This window comes from Acanthopagrus latus, chromosome 23, assembly GCF_904848185.1.
Source record: "Acanthopagrus latus isolate v.2019 chromosome 23, fAcaLat1.1, whole genome shotgun sequence".
Taxonomy (NCBI): domain Eukaryota; kingdom Metazoa; phylum Chordata; class Actinopteri; order Spariformes; family Sparidae; genus Acanthopagrus; species Acanthopagrus latus.
Window position 1 is genome coordinate 11,024,243 of NC_051061.1, and position 16,171 is coordinate 11,040,413.

The 16,171-nt window shown below is 44.5% G+C and overlaps 1 protein-coding gene across 2 annotated transcripts in view; it reads right to left on the reverse strand.

The window, feature by feature from the left end:
• LOC119014422 (protein phosphatase 1 regulatory subunit 29) overlaps nucleotides 1-16,171 on the reverse strand; it is a 63,329-nt gene that overhangs the window by 43,073 nt on the left and 4,085 nt on the right. Inside the window, exon 1 of one of the 2 annotated variants that reach the window (XM_037089585.1) lies at nucleotides 13,048-13,166. The exons of the other annotated variant lie outside the window; for it this stretch is intronic. The gene's annotated coding sequence lies outside the window, so the exon portion shown is untranslated. Of the gene's footprint in view, nucleotides 1-13,047; nucleotides 13,167-16,171 lie in introns of those variants that run through there. 2 annotated transcript variants of the gene reach the window in all.

The window sequence follows — 16,171 nt, forward strand, 5'->3', positions numbered from 1 at the left end:
TCAGTTAGGGAGAGCCCGGCCTGCTGCCCCGAAGTGTGCTGAGCGTGACATCTCATTTTCAGCAGCAATACTTGGCTGATCCTGCTCCTCCCTGTACAAGTTTCAATGGTGAAAGGACGCCGCATTACACTCGATCGTGAATAAGCACAGCAAGTAGGCATGCAAGGACACGAGAGCACACATGACAAACCCGTACCCGCTGAGGAAAACACATCCTGTGAGCTCTCACTCACTGGGGAATATACTTGCAAGTGACGTGAGTGCACACACTGGACATGTTTTGCCTGCACCCTGCCGGCCTAAAACAAACACATAAGCTTACGGTGTGGAACCACGAACGCACAAGGTTTCACGCTGACTAGAGACACAGATTAGAAGTGCCCTTCCAAGGCTATACAGAGCACACAGAAACCCACCTAATTAAAGATGTGCATGTTCCAGTGTTGTTCCTTTGCTCATTAAAACAAGCAGCACAACAAGAATTAAAGCACTGACAAAAAGTTGGAGAACACTTGAGGCCTAATTGTTGGTGGGTCTCAATCTGCAGACATCATTATGTAATATGGAAAAACATAAAATAAAGGAAAATGTATCACAGTCCTCAAAAATGCTGTTCCAAACAGACTGTGCTCATTTTCAACTTCCTGCTTTTATTGTGGGTGTCTACTAAAATATGTTAACATGTTTTAATAATCAAAAAGGTCCACTGGTGCAGCACCTCTATTCATCCTCTGTCTCAATGCTGCATTTTACCGCCTGTCTCTTTAAGGCCACCCTCTGAAAAAGCCCCAGTCTGCTCCAATTGGTCAGTTCGTACACGCCCGAACAGGCAGTGCCCCCCTGTGTTGTCACTGTAGCTCTCCCAGTGTTTTCACAGCCATGGCCGAGCTGGGTGTTTTGCAGGGTGCAGTGTTGTGACATCACAACCACAAAGTCCTGATGGCTCATTAAGAGGCACAGTGTCTGAAGGGAACACTGGCTGTGTTCATTTCTCCATGGATTCATACTTTCACAGTTTTCATACAGCATTAGGACTTGCTTTATGATATTACTCTCTTGATATTCTGCCCCCTATTTGTTTTGTGTATGAATTTGACTGATGGTTGGTTCTTACATTCTGCACCCATAAGCATATGCTTTTGTGCTACTGTGGCGGCCCAGTGTTTTCAGAACAAGGGTCAAAATGGATTTCCTAGGGAAACGCACCGAGTCTGTCAGTCGAGCTCTGAAGAAATATTGCCCAAATGTACTCTGCATTCATGCTTGAACCATTTCCATTTTGGAAACTCAAGGAGTCTTCCTCAGGGGATACCCTCAGGTCAAACTGTCAACTTCCTACAGAAGACGCCAAAAACTAATGGCCAGATTTCCATAAGATTCGCTGGGAATGCTTATGGTCTCCAGGGGATGAATTCTAATAAGTCGGGTGAACCCTCTGACCTTTCATGTTGAGGCAGCGATCTCCAGATGAAATCAGAAATCTGTTCTGAATCTGTCAAAAAGAAAAAAAAACAAAAAAAAAAACATATCGAGCAAATGTATGCACCCCAGAGAGAAAAAACCTTTTTCACTTTGGACACGGTGTGTGCTGTCATCTATCACAGCTCTGTTCCTGTGCCTTTGACTGATGGTAAAGGTGCTAAACTAGAGCAGAGATTCTGCCACAATTTTTCATATCAAAAGGCACAGTAATGTCTTGGTATGGTAATGTGCAATAACTTTATCTGGGTTATGGGTAAGGGTTGAGACAAGACTCAGATATGAAGAAGTGAAACTAATCCAGCATGTTGCTGATCATCCATGAAACCCAGAGGAAGGATATGACGTGGTGCTCCCTCACCGGCCAGTGAAGCAGTGTTTTTTCTATCCAGTCTCAATGGCATCCTTAATAATGGATGGGCACCATGTCTGACTACTGTCTCAGCTTCCAGTGTGTATTCATAATAGTGAAATGCTGTAGACACGAGATGCATCAATATTGAAACCAACCGCAAACACACTTCCGTCACTTAAACAACTTTATTTGGCCACAGGCTTGAGCAACCAAGGCCCCAGAGGGACCCGGCGCTGCGCTCGGCTTTCACTGCTTACATTTTTCGAGAGGTGACACCTGTTCAGCAATCCACACTCGAGTGCTGATATTCTCTCTGCTTATTTATCGCTCTCCTCCAGATGCATACTGTCTCTCTCCATCTCCGTCTTTCTCTTCCTCTCCCACTCATAATCACATCAAAGAGAAGCAGATGCTGACACAATGAGAGGGCTGGAAGTGAATCAGTCATTATTCCTCTGTTCCGCTGCACACACGTACACGAGAGAAGCCTTACTCACAGCTAGGTGCAGTTTTTTTTTTTTTTTTTGTATAGCCTCCACAACTTCTCATGGGTGGATTACACAGATGAGTTGCGCATTTCATCAAGGTGAACAGTGTTAACTATCCATTAGCGAAGGGAGGGGAAAACGAGCAGGGAGATAACAGAAACCGGCGCCAAAAGAAGACAAGATGCGAGTAAATGTGAGGAGAACAAGGAACCAAAGGGAGAGTCATCGCGAGTAGGTGTGGTAAACGAGTGGCAAGAGTACAGACGCAGCTTTCACTTGATGTTCATTAAATTTCAGATCTGTGTTTCAGCCTGTTCTCATTCCCAGTGTGTCAAATAGGGCTGCTCGGTCAGTGTGGGCCTAAGCTTCAAACTATGACTAGGCTACCCCTCCAGCAGCATTTCTGCAGGCACCCCTCTAGCGTGATGTTTTGATGTTTTGGGAATGTCAGGTGATGTAATGTCGGGAGGAGGCTGCGGGGGAGTCCAGCACCACCAGAAATTAGCAGTGATTACTTTTTCACGCAGGTATCTAAACTCACATGGTTAACGTACTTATTTTTAGCGCCAAAACCTAAAAAACTAAACTGCAATTATTTTTCAAAGTTGACTACGTGTTTATTATTCACCTCACTGATCTTTATCATGTCGATGAAGGACACCTGACTTTTTCTGGTTGTCCAGAATGTATTACATTAAGTGTCACACAGCAAGCTTTAATTTGAAACTATAAACCAGATCTTGCACATTTATTATTTCTAATTTGACCACTGCAAGCGACAAACTACAGGGGCGTGATGCCACAGAACAAGCTACGATATTTGACAACTTGGAACTCTGAAGGCATTGGTACATTTTACACCTGGTTAGTCACACGGCCTTTTGTATTAAGACCAACAGGAATCAGGCACAACTGTGTGGTTTTCAGTCAAAGAAAGGCGGACTTCAAGAGCGGACCAGTGACTGCACTCTGATCTTTAACTCTAACTTCAGCCAAGAGCAGCAATTAGAGAGGAAAACGAATGCTACAGCCAACCAGTCACAACGTCATTTACAATTAAGTGTTCTTTTGTCCTGTTCTCAGCACATTATTAAACGCACAGTATGTAATTTCTGCCACAGGAGGCCTCTCAATCAAAACAAACAAAGAACATGAGTAGCGTGGGTTGCCTTTATTCTTGAACAACCCTCGTCGCTGATGAAAATGTATCAATTGACTGCGATTATCAACAGAATGGGGGGAAAAAATGACAGTGTTGCTGTAGGAAGACTTCTCTGTGTTGTGTTGCAGGGAACCCGACAGAAGTTGGCATGCTAACCAGCTAGCAGCCGTACTCCTGTGCCAGAGCTTTGAATGCCATCACCACCCTGCTGCTCCGAGCTCCCTGTCTGGACCAATAGATGCACTGCTAATCGAGCTAACTAGCTAACAGCAGCTACAGTTAGAAGTAATTAGCGGTTACTCTAGCAATATTCTACCCTGTGTGTTTTGAGTGTGCATGTCGATGCAGATGCCGCTTTCCCTCAGCAAGGAATAGAAGGAGAGTATGAGGGGGGAAGAAGAAAGTAATCAGGCTCTGCTACCCTCTGTAACCAATAGCCTGCTGCAACAATAGCATTGTATCCCGTCCACAGTGATCGCTGGGCTTCAGTCTTGACAGAAATACTTGTGTTTAGTATAACGTGTATGAAGAGTACAAACAAATCCTTCAATGTAATCTTGAGCATCTGCGTCGGCATTTCTCCGTCCCGAGCCTCTTCATGAGCATGAGTCGAGAAGTCGTGACCTCTCCATCTGTATCTTAGCGCGCAACCATCTCTTAATTAGCTTGATGCAATGCCGACTCGATGGGAGATGCGCAAGCTTGTGATCTCACTGTACTGCATGTGATTTCTTGGTGTGTTGAGAGGGCAATGAAAGATGCCTAATTATGCTGAAATGTTTGCCGAGCACTTCTGCCGCATACCAATGTGTAGCATCATGTATTCTCTACAGGCGAATAATGTGGGGGGAAATCTCCCTCGCACATGACTAGATAATCCGTCAGACGCATAGTGGTCATCTGGACAATTCCCGTTTGTAATTTGATTATGCAAACATCTAATTATGAGTCCTCATGCCGCATGATCTCCCTGAGATCATCGGGACAAGAAGTCAATTTGAGAATGAATCATGTGTTAGAAACAGTAAATGCTTCTTTTTTTTTTTTTATTGCCCACATACAATCCACTGTGTGCTCTGTTCAAAATACCCATGTGTAATGATGCGCTTACCAAATTCATACACACAGCCAGCACACAGGATGTGTACCTACTGCCTCACAACCCAGAGGTGAGCTCCAGCTGTTCCAGCGACACAAAAACACCAAACACTCCGTAACCGCTCTAATGAAAAAACGCTGTAAGGCAAGAAATGAGGCTGCCAACAAAGACGAATGTTTAATGGTCTGCAGAGAGCAGGTGTTAAGAACAGCGGTGATGTCACAAAGCTAAGGAGGGAGGGGGGCAGGTGAGACGGCGCTTGTGTCTCTGCCGGTTAGATAACGGCGTAATCGCCTCGGTCAAGCGTGAACCAGACACTGTGGAGAACTTTGTGTTTAGCTCCCGCACGTTTCACACACTCACAGACTTGACGCCAGTTAGAATCGAAATGAGAAAAATTACATCCAAGGAAGCATGAAAGAAAAAATACTGTCACCAGGAGAGCAGCACGCCACGAAAAACCCAGCGTCACTGTCAAACTCCAACAACACCGCTAAATTAGATGTTTCTCCTTCATAGGTGGTTCGTCAGCTGACAGCAGGCCCACTACTTCCCACCTGACAGAGTAGAAGGGCCGGAGAGGAAGGAGGAATGAAATTGAGCTTCCAACAAATATCGTCGTCTATCTCCGTTGCCCGCCCATCTGTCTTCCTGTCCCTGTCTTTCCTTCAAGGCGCGTGTGTCTTCAGCACTGCCAGGCAAAATCTGCCACCGAGGCTCCTGACTGCGGAGCTTCAGGCGGGTGAGACGGGAGACAGTGAGAGAGACAAGGGCAACGGAGAGGGAGATCGAGTAGAGGGACAAGGAGAGCAAAAGTAAAGGGTTGGATAAAAAAAGAATTCGACATCATTGGTGTGTGTGTGTGTGCGCGCGTGTGAGTGTGTCTACTGTATGTGTGTTGTTGCACGAACCCGTCCCTCCTCTAGGTAGTCTGATGAATCACGAGTCTGATTCAAGAGGAAGCCTTTCAAAGTGTGCGTCAGTGCGCGATCGTTCGTATGAAACACAAACGCGTGTCTATGTGGATTTAAGAGAATCCACATGTGTTTAATGCACTGTAGGAGGGAGGAAAGCATGCTGGGAAAATGCACAACTCAGCTGCTCAACGGTGGCCGGCAGCTTTTTTTTGGACATACAGCGCACACATGCCCACACATCCTCACACATGCTTAGAGTAATCCATCCGGCAGAAATTAGCCATTTTACCTCACACACACGAACACGACGGCTCTTTGGCTTTTTCACGCGTAAACATCTTTTTAGTTTCGATGGCGGCGTGTTTACATTCACGCAGCTAACCGCTTCTGTTTTTTCACTTAAATTCCACTTGCATAAAACTGCTGAAACCATTCATGTCATCAGCAACGTCTGTGAACATAAACTAAATGTTTTCTAGCCTGCAAACCGCCACAGTGCAAGCCTACGTTTCAACCAAACCTGCAGCAGGTGGGTTTAGGTGCTGGACTGAGGGCTGGTGTTGCCACAGTCTCTGTTAGAACATTGTGGATTAGAGGGAGCAGACTTTTGATAATCCCGCCCCCCCTTCTCTCCCTCTTTCTCTCTCTCTGTCTGCCTCTACCTCTCTTGGGTGGTGAGTAGCAAATCTCTGTGGGTTGGGGATGCCGTCAGAATAGTGTCAAGATAATGTCAGGGACGAGGTTTTTCTTTCTCTTTTTTCTTCAGATTTCGTTTTCGGCCCCCGAAGCCCACGGGAGTTAATAAGCTTGCTACATTGACACATGATACATTGATTAGACGACTTTGGAGTCACCAGACGCACTAGTGGTGCCTCGTGTTAGAAAAACAATGCCGTGAAAGTTCTCTCTTGGATGCACCTATGGTGGATATCCCCACACCTTCAGACCCTGTGTCATGCTGACACACCACCACTGAACATAGACTGATCAAACCAACTCAACAGTCAGAATAAATCTTGGCTCAGTACGTTTCTGCAAAGCTACACATGAATTCAAACTGAACATCTCTTTATGTTCCACCATTTGTTAAGGTTGAATTATCTATTTCTTGGTTACCACTTGGTGAGGGTTGAAGAAATAGAAACCAGTTTTGGATGGAGATGATATGAGTTTCAGTGAAAAAAGACATCGGCCTGTTTCCATGCCGTATAACTGTCTGGAAATATCCTTAAAAATATCCACTGGTGCACTTGTGGACCCCGCCTATGGTAGATAAAACATAGAAATACCCTCCAGGTGTCCTTTCTGCATGCTGGTGCCCCACCGCATATAGCTGATCTCCTTTTTTTATACATTTTTTTTCACCCCTGCCCCTCAAACATCCTGAGTCTGCCACTGCACTGGTGTGACTTGAACTGCAGTGGGCCGTTTGGCAGCCTCATTGCATGTAACAACGGCACCACCATCCCCCCAGCACCCACTGACGTTAAACATTATATCCTGGCCACTGGGCCGAACCAGCTGACATCAGACCAACAAGCTAATGACTCTCACCAATGTGTTCTCATCTGTACTACTAATAAAGTTTGGCCTGTTGCCAGTGTCCGCACCGCTACATCGCAGTTAGTGCTTATTGAAATAAGTACAGACAACACAACATTGTGGTAATTTGCACCTCTCTCAACAAGAGGTTAGCGTAGCTCAGAGACGTGATCTATGTTTGTTGCAGCTGAATCAATTATATAACAGAGGGAACTGTGGCCCAGTTTCCGAGTGACATTCTCAAAATAACTACGTATTTGTTTGTGTCAGTCATTTGTGCAAGCTGGGCAATCTCCTTGTACCTGAAAAGATCAAAATGATATTCAAAGATGTTTTATTTTCTCCTGCAGCAACACTGATTTAATTTGTCACTTAGATGATGCTTTCGGTTAATACCATGCAGCTACAGGCAGGGGCTGATGCATCAGTTTGCGATCTAATCTAATACTCGACAAAAGATGCTCGTACTGATCTGACTCTTTTCAGGGAACAGATATGTGCTTACTGCCCTCGTCAACTCATGCATGCAATGGAGAGCTTAGCAGAAGACAAGCGATTCAGAATTCAAAAGAATCGTTCTTGCAGAAGGCTGTGAAATTAAAAGAACAACAACATCGCGTTCATGCCTTCAGGATGTCGTCTGGCCAGTTCGGTGCACAACACATTCACATCTCAATTACTAACGATTTGATGGGAGCTGTTTATGAAAATTAGTTGTACAGTAAGTAAATAATCACCACATTTTGTTTAGATTTTGTGTGCACCTGTTCACGTGTAAATTACAGTGCAGGACACACACATATACACACACACACCCTCACATTCTCACACACACACTCGTCTAAGCTTTTGTCGCCTGGCTGCTGGATTAAGTGTGAGCATTTGTGAAATCGTTTGAACCCCCTGGGGTGCTAAGAGGAGTAAAGATGGTGTGTGTGCGTGTGTGTGTGAGTATACGTATGTGTGTGTTACTGTTGTTATGCAATTTCAGTTTTGTGCACATCTTACAGTACAGTGTATGTCTGCCTGTGTTTGGGCCCGACACTGTGTCTGTGTGGCTCAGCTCTGCTGGGAGCACACACACCAGTAAAACTGCAAAACAAAAAAAAACATACTGGAAAATGAAAAAGAAGAACAAGTGAAGTTTCCTTTGGCTTGTTTTAAAAGAGGATGCACAGCGATCGATATTATTATTGACCGAGGGGAGAGGTAGCATTTGTTTGACTATCGATTCCTTCAAGCCAACAGCTTATTTCTACATTTCAGACCGCATGACTCCAGACTGTGAGCCCGAGAAGCTGACTCAGCATCGCGGAGCATGAAAGAATCTGAATGGGCCGAACGTAAACGTCTCCTTTTTTTCTTAGGTGTGAATGAAGGTACACGCATTTATACACACTGTCAAGGTTTCGTCAGTTTGTACTGGAAGCAACGTCTGAGTGCAGATGTGTGTGTGTGTGTGCAGGCTGCAGGTTAGGGCGAGAGATGTGTTTCTAATCTTTAATCCCCTGGAATAAACTGGAATTATTCTGCTTTAAGTACACCTGTCCGCCAGTCGGTCCGTCTGTCTGTCTGTATGCCTCATTGGTGGACAAATACTATCCATATTTACAAATGCCAGACGACACTACACTTTCGCTACATCCATGGCCACTGGGTAACTTCGAGATCGAGATTATAATAGTAAAAGCAGAGTGAGGTCTTTTGGCACAACTTCACCCAAAGTGAGGGGAAGAAACTCAAAGAAAACTATTTGTAGACAAACAGCATTTAAGTAGGGCAGAAAAAACAAATCAAAACAAAGACTACACACACATATCAGCCATGGGACACCTACAGTAGAAAGGTAGGTTCAGTGCCAAGAAAAAGCACCAAAAAAAACAGTAAATAAGAAACTTTTTTCCCTTTGCTACGGAAATATTTAAAAGTCATTTGTAGTGACTTTCATGCTGACCTTGACGAAGGCCACAAGCCAAAACAGGTTGGACTTAAAATAAAGCCGAGGCTTATACGCAGGGCTCGTCCAATCAGTCTCTCTCTATCGCCCCACACAGTATTTTCCCTCTTTTATACCCTTGTGTTGTACTGTTTCTTTTATTCAGTGCTTGTTTTTTCAGCGTCCCAGCAATGCCTCTGATCTTTACTTTCAGTCGGCCTCCAAAAGTGTGCTTGTACGCTCAGATTTGCCTCCTCGTTCACCCTCTTCTCTCTGCGTCTTCCTCTTTCTCCCAGTTTATTATTTTTAAGTGACTTATGTGACCTGCAAGCAAAGCGAAATTCAGATTGAATAGAGACGACTGCCTGAATGGGTGAGTGACTGATGGATGAGAAAGGGAGACAGAAAAAGACTCTACTTTGGGATACAGTCGCTCAGGGGAAGATAAAGCTCTCAGAATTCTGAAGGGGCTTCCAGGACTTCCTGCTCCGTTTGTTGTCTCTGTCTCTCATCCAAATGTGAGCGTTCCAAGGTATAAATATGTTTCTTACAGGATAAACAACATCGGCGTGAATGGAAATGTGTAAAACTGCTAAATACGGATTTGGGGTAGTGCTGTGTTACGACGTGATGACAGATTTAATGTCGTAGTAAGTATCCATCCCAAGACGACAACAAACAGGAACGCTCGAGTAAAACGGTATCCGTAACAATTTCTCTAATGAGTGGTTCATTTTTTTCTTATGGGCGACCACTACAATAGGTTTACGTGCTTCAATGATCAAAAAAACACATCAGGTTCCCCCCCCGCCGTCTGAAACGCTGTGTTTAGGCTCACAATTCACGGAATCAAAGAGACTTTTCAGGAGCAGTGTTTTCTGTGGGACAAAGGAGCTTCTGTTGGTGCGGACTTTGACCTTTTTAAACTTTCAAGGTCTTTTACCTGCTTGTGAACGTGCAGCATATGAAACACTGAGGGAAAGGGAAATAGCATATTAGGCCTCCTTTAAGATCCTTAACGACACATATTCCTTCTTTTAATCCTCATTAATAATGTTTTGTATATGTGTCGCATCTACGATCCCCTCCGCAAGCACTGGGAGGTAACAGGCATGACTTGAAACTGACTTTAGCCCAGTGTGTGAAAAAAAAAAAACGCTGCTCCCTCATTCATCTGTTGGCTCAACAGTTGTGCCAACGCACATGGCTCCAGCAAGAGAAAAACTACAGGTTCGTCCAGAAAATTCACCCTGGCTCGACTGTTGCAATGCAGCGGTGTACTTCTACTGTTGTGACACAGAAGATAGCGGCTGTGAAATCCAGCCGTGTTATTGGCCCCTGGTCACACACATGGCTCGATCATCATCTTCATTGCCTTGGCCATTTTATTATCTCAGATACTGTTTTGTTTTTCCGAACTCTAAAAGAGCCCCTCTCAAAAAAAAGAAAAATAAACATAAATTCAGGCTGATTCTGGACAGATTTTGCAGGCCGAAGCAATAAAACAGTCTGTTTCTGTAGGCCATGGCACAAATTAGAAAAAACAGATGCTTCAGAAGAAACATACCGCCACGTACTCATCCAACTAAACCGTGCCTAGACATACAGGCACACACACACTGGCACACATGAAGGGGGGGAAGGAGCAGAGATACTGTCTCTCCTCGTGAAGCTGCAGATGCAGAGTGGGTGACAAAGCTAAAATATTTATACCCAGATCCTCGCAGTCTGTGCCGGGAGAGGGGGAGAGAACGGTGGATAAAGAGGAGGAAAGAGGGAGAGATTCAAGACGAGAGGCAGGCCACAAGAAGGAGGGTGAAGGAAAGTGTGTGTGTGTGTGTGTGTGTGTGTGTGTGTGTGTGTGTGTGTGTGTGCGCGCGTGTGTGTGTGTGTGTGTGTGAGTAAGAGGAAAAGCAGAGTGATAACAACTGAGAGGGGGAGAGAGAGATGAGATGAGTGTGCAGCACAGATGCCAAATGAATCTAGGGCAGTTCAGAAAAAAAACAAGGCATTATTCCAAAATCCACTTTGGACGTGTGTGCAAGTATGTGTGCGTAATTGTATTTCTATATTTGTGTGTGTGTGTGTGTGTGTGTGTGTGGATGCGTGTGTGTGCACATGTGTGTGCGTGCGTGAGTGTGTGCGATGTACAGGCAATGTGTAAGCATCGGTCTAATCTGAATGTAATGTGCCCAAGGCTGAATTTTTGAGAAGAGATACCACAACTTTCTTTTTTTTTTTTTTTTTTTAAAAACTCAATCTTCAAGCTTTTTATTCTTCACCCTTTAACAATTACAGTGCTCTCTGCATCACACCCACTCCTCTTCCAGCATGTTCTGCGTCTCTCTCTCTCTCTCTCTGTCTCTCTCTCTCTCTGTCTCTCTCTCCCTCTTCTCTCTCGTCCCTCTCTGTCTGCCTCTCTCACATATCCATCCATCCATCTATTATCTATGACTGCTCATCCTTTGGAAGGTCGCTAAGACATTTTTTTTTTCTTCGGCGAATTCAGACACTGGAGGATTGTTTGTGTGAGCATGGGTGCGGGTTAACAGGGGCGGTGGGTTGGCACAAAGCAAGAATGACGACAGATGGTGTCCTTACTTAACACACATACAGTAAACACACACACATACACACACTAAACACTGACTAAACAGATACGCCCTCACACAGAGAAAGAGTAGTGCATGTCACGGCTCATATCGTACACACAGCCACACATGCAGGTTTCATCAGAGGGTTTGTTGACTCCACTGAGCCCCTCATTTTAAAGAAAAATGTGTTGTTTTTTTATGTGAAATGATTCAGTTTGAATTATTGCACTCACAATTCAGTCCCAAATTGATTCCAAATGAAATAAGCTGCTGCCACTTTTATCAGCGATTCTTTTTGTGTGCGGAAATGTTACCCTTCAGGAATGTTTTGTACTCATTACCGCCAAATACATCTCGAAATGACTGCAGCTACTTTCAAACTGCACACTCCCACACGTTTATCTCAGATTTGTTTGTCTTTCCCTCAGTCAGATGTAGATACTGGTTGAGACTTATTAGTGCACGGAACACGAGTGGATCAATTTGTCCTGGTGCATGGCGTGCTGCAGTAAGAGCCTGAAAATAGCACCCCTATAACAGTAACCAGCTGCATATTGTGTGAGTCACGTCAAGCACTTTTTTCCTCGGGAGATTATTAAATCCCAAAAATGTGTCCAACACTGGGCTTCACTGGAGATCAAACAAGTTGGACGAATGTTTTTTCTTTATGGTGTCACACAGGCCCTCAACTACCAAACAGTAAATGATCGCAACACAGAGTTGCATCTCCATTTAGATGAAGACCGAAATGATATTAACTAATAGGAATGGATTCTTTTCTTAATATGGTTCAGAATCTTGATACTTACATGAAGTTTTATTTTACCACCTGTATATCTGAGCAGTATTTCCGTTTGATGTAACAGCAAAACATGGCATCCCAAATGTATCATCATCAAGCTTCAATGAAATGTTGATACAAAGCGATATGGATTCTTTCAAACACAAGAAACATATGAAGAAAAATTGGCATGTATTACAGGGAGGGAGAGTGGGAGCCAAGTATTTCATGCCAATATACACTCTGAAAAAAGTTTTTTTTTAAATGTTATATTCTGGCAGCTGGGTTGCCACGTATCAAATCAGACCATGGTACAGTAGCTTACCAGCAACACAGGACACAGCTTGTAATAGTGGTCATTTTCAGCTCTGTCAGTCCTTCAGCAATATTCACCACGAGGGACAAGCTTTGCCGACTCAACAGCTGAAGTCAAGAAATGTGACGCCGTACTACAAACCAGCACAGACATGACAATTGCCAGTATAAGCCAGGATGATCACAGCACACACATTACAAACACTAGTTTTACTCACAAAACGTAACATTTGCGTTTTGGAACAAAAAATGGCAGATTTAACAAACTGCTTAGGACACTGCATGACGAGTGTAGCACACGCAACCGTAGTGGGAGCTCATTCCGGTGTCTGTGTGTATGTGTGGATATGTTTCCTCGGGCTGATATAAACATACATACCCTGCAGATATTTGTCAGCAACACTTCTGTCAACAACCTCACGCGCTCGCCTTCCTGTACTGCAGGGTGGCGCGGTGGTCCGTGCGCACGTCCACGCGCTCATACAAGCGCCACTCCAGCATGTCAACACATGAGAACCACCTTCGCCTCAAACAGACGCGCTCCACTGCATCCTCCCCTTTCTGCTCAACAGCTTTTTCCCGTCAAAAACATTTTGTCAGTGTCGGGTCACATTGCGCCACTTTGTCACTTCAATTACAGTCATAAAGTGCTGAGCTGTGAATCTATTAAGACGAGAGAAGGACTGTGATAGCATCAGATGATTGGTCTCTACATGAAGGCTGCTCAGGGTTCATTTAACAGAGGTATATTGATTCTAGTAATTTCCTAGAGCTGGCTACGAACCCCCACATTGTTTACTGCCTACGGTATGGCTTATGGATCTACATGCACCTTTAAAGGCAAAGAAAAAGAGTATGCCGATGCAGCTGACTTATTCAATTAAGTAGAACGAGGCACTGTTTGTGAAGCCAGGCTTGATTGAGGTAGCACATGGGTTACGCTGATTTTTACAGATTTTAGGTTGGTGTTGTGAGATGTAAGATTGTAGTTGAAAACACTCAAAAACGCTGAACAAAGGTGTTGCAACGATTATGAATAGTGTTGCAGATATATCTAATGAAATTAGCATGCTAACCAGCTAGCCCCAGACTGTCCAAGACCAATGTTCCTGTGCTAGATGTCATCACCAACACTTCACTGGTGCTCCACACTCCCAGTCTTGACAGCTGAGCTAGTTAGCTAAGAGCAGCGATAGCGACCGCACTCTGGTGATAAGCCCCCGATTTGTTTTGAGTATGAATTCGTCGAGTAGACAATTCTTACATATTGCACCTTTAAATAATTCCCCTTTCACACTGGACAAAAAACCCCAAACCCCTGCTACAGTCTTGTAATTGTCTTCAGTGGGAAAGAGTAGAATCTGCATCCATTCCCAGGTCAAATGACTCTGCAGTAGTCCGGAGTTCATTGCCAGTATTTAGAAACAGGACATCCGGGTGGACATGCAAATTCTTGGCCCCTTTTCTGGAGCCATGCTATGACACACTTTGAAGTTTCAGTGGTTGGCGCATAAATAGTTTTCCATCCATCTCATCCAGTTGCTCACTGTGCTCAAACATTGTCAGTGTTGTCAATGGACAGAGGAAAAAGATATTTTAAAAATGAACCACCGTAACATTGTCACTCGACTCCATGCCAGTTCTACTGTCCCCTGTCTTGCGGCGCTTTTGTGACGTCAAAACCAAAACATCAGAAAACAACAAAGAACAGAAACAGAAAGACAAACTCATCATCTAGCAATGGGAGAGGAGTCAGTTTTATAAAAAAAAAAAAGTTTGTACAAAAATCTGCATATAAGCTCTAATTATGGTTTTTTTTTCATCATTTTTCATCTCTTTTATGTTTCCTCCTCTTTAATCCCTCCATTACTCCTCCCGTTCCCCTCCAGCCCTCTGTTGGTACGCACACTCTGCAATCCTTTGACATCTTATCCCTCCTCTGAACGTAAAACAGCCATCCCCTCCCCCACACCAACACTTTTCATGCCCCGCAAACGTACGTAGCTCATATACTGCATCTGAATCTCTCAAAGCAGCTGATGCATTCGTGAAACCCCGTCAGCGCACCGCTTGTCTACCATATCTCTCGGTCTCTCGCCCGAGGGGACCTCCCACAGGTTCCTGGCAGTGAGGGAGTGACGGTTGTTGTGAAACATGACTGTCGTATTGATTGCACGGAGCACTGCAACAGCTGGTAGGCTCAAAGAGAGCACGCTGCGCTACGGCCAAGAATGTGATGTGGAGGAGTGAGCGAGTGTGAACGTTTCCCAAGGGTTATCCCTCTCAGGATCTTTGCATAATCCTTCCTGATGGATACAGAGATCGATTCAGAGGGTGTGGCTGGGAGAGGGAGGCCAGGAGGAGGCGGGCCGGAGCGATGACAGTTCCTCTGAGGCCCCAGAATGTGGGATCAGAGCGCACGGCGTGGGGTTCTTATGGAGTATATAGGTTTCTCATCCGTAACAGACTTTGATAAGCCCATACTATGCTTTCACTTACAGTGTGCATGGATGAAAAGGAAAAGAGGATGAATAAAACATGAGCTTAGATAAAGGCCCAATAATGAGGTTCGTTAAAGGCCTAATCAGCATGTTATGAACATAGTAAATTGTATGTATATTTGCATCATTCATCAAAGGTTAATATGAAAAGAAATGTAATTACATGACTTTCACAGCACTGGTGAAAGTTGTTGTCTTCAGTTTACCACTGTTTGTCACCGTCCTCTCCCCGACACCGTTTGAAAGTCAGATGAAGTTTTTTAGTTGTTTTACTATGTGAAAATATACACAAAATGTTTGGGCACCGCAAAACTTTCCCTGACTCACCATCCGTGTGAGCGCTGGCAGAAAATGGCAGAATCTTCATGTCTGTGAGAACAGTATCTGCAGCATGGAGTTCAACAAAGTCCCCCACTGACAGATAATTAGCTTGTGGTTAGTGAGAGAGATAATGAATGGCTCAGTCAGTCAGTCAGTCAAACAGTCACCCTCCCAGTCATCTGCTTGGCATTGCTGTCGATTAGCTCTGTGCCGTCTCACGGGAATCGCACATAAAAACAAGTATACCTAAGTGGGTGTGACATCCTTGTAAAGGTTAAATGTGTGAGATTTTGAACATGAACGTAGCAGGAAGCAATGATTGTGTATGCTACGTAATGGTGAATGAAGTCACACCTTCTGTGATGTGTTGCAAACTGAACCTCTCTGGTGATTTTTTTTTTTTTTTTTAACAGCCAGGCTTAGCCATGCATCCATGCTAGTTCGTGATGCTGGACGCTATAACCCAAAGCAACGGTGTTTGACAACCTGTGAATGAGACTCGTTGATCAAACTTCAGCAGAATCTCCCTTCCTCCAACTTCAGTCAGCGACAAAACATCATCCCAATCTCCCTGTCTGCTCCGCATGCACTGTAGCGGCATTCCACTGCACATCCACCGCCGCATCCAGTTAACCAGTATCTGAGTGAAAGGTGAATTAATTGGGTCAGAGGAGCCTTAAG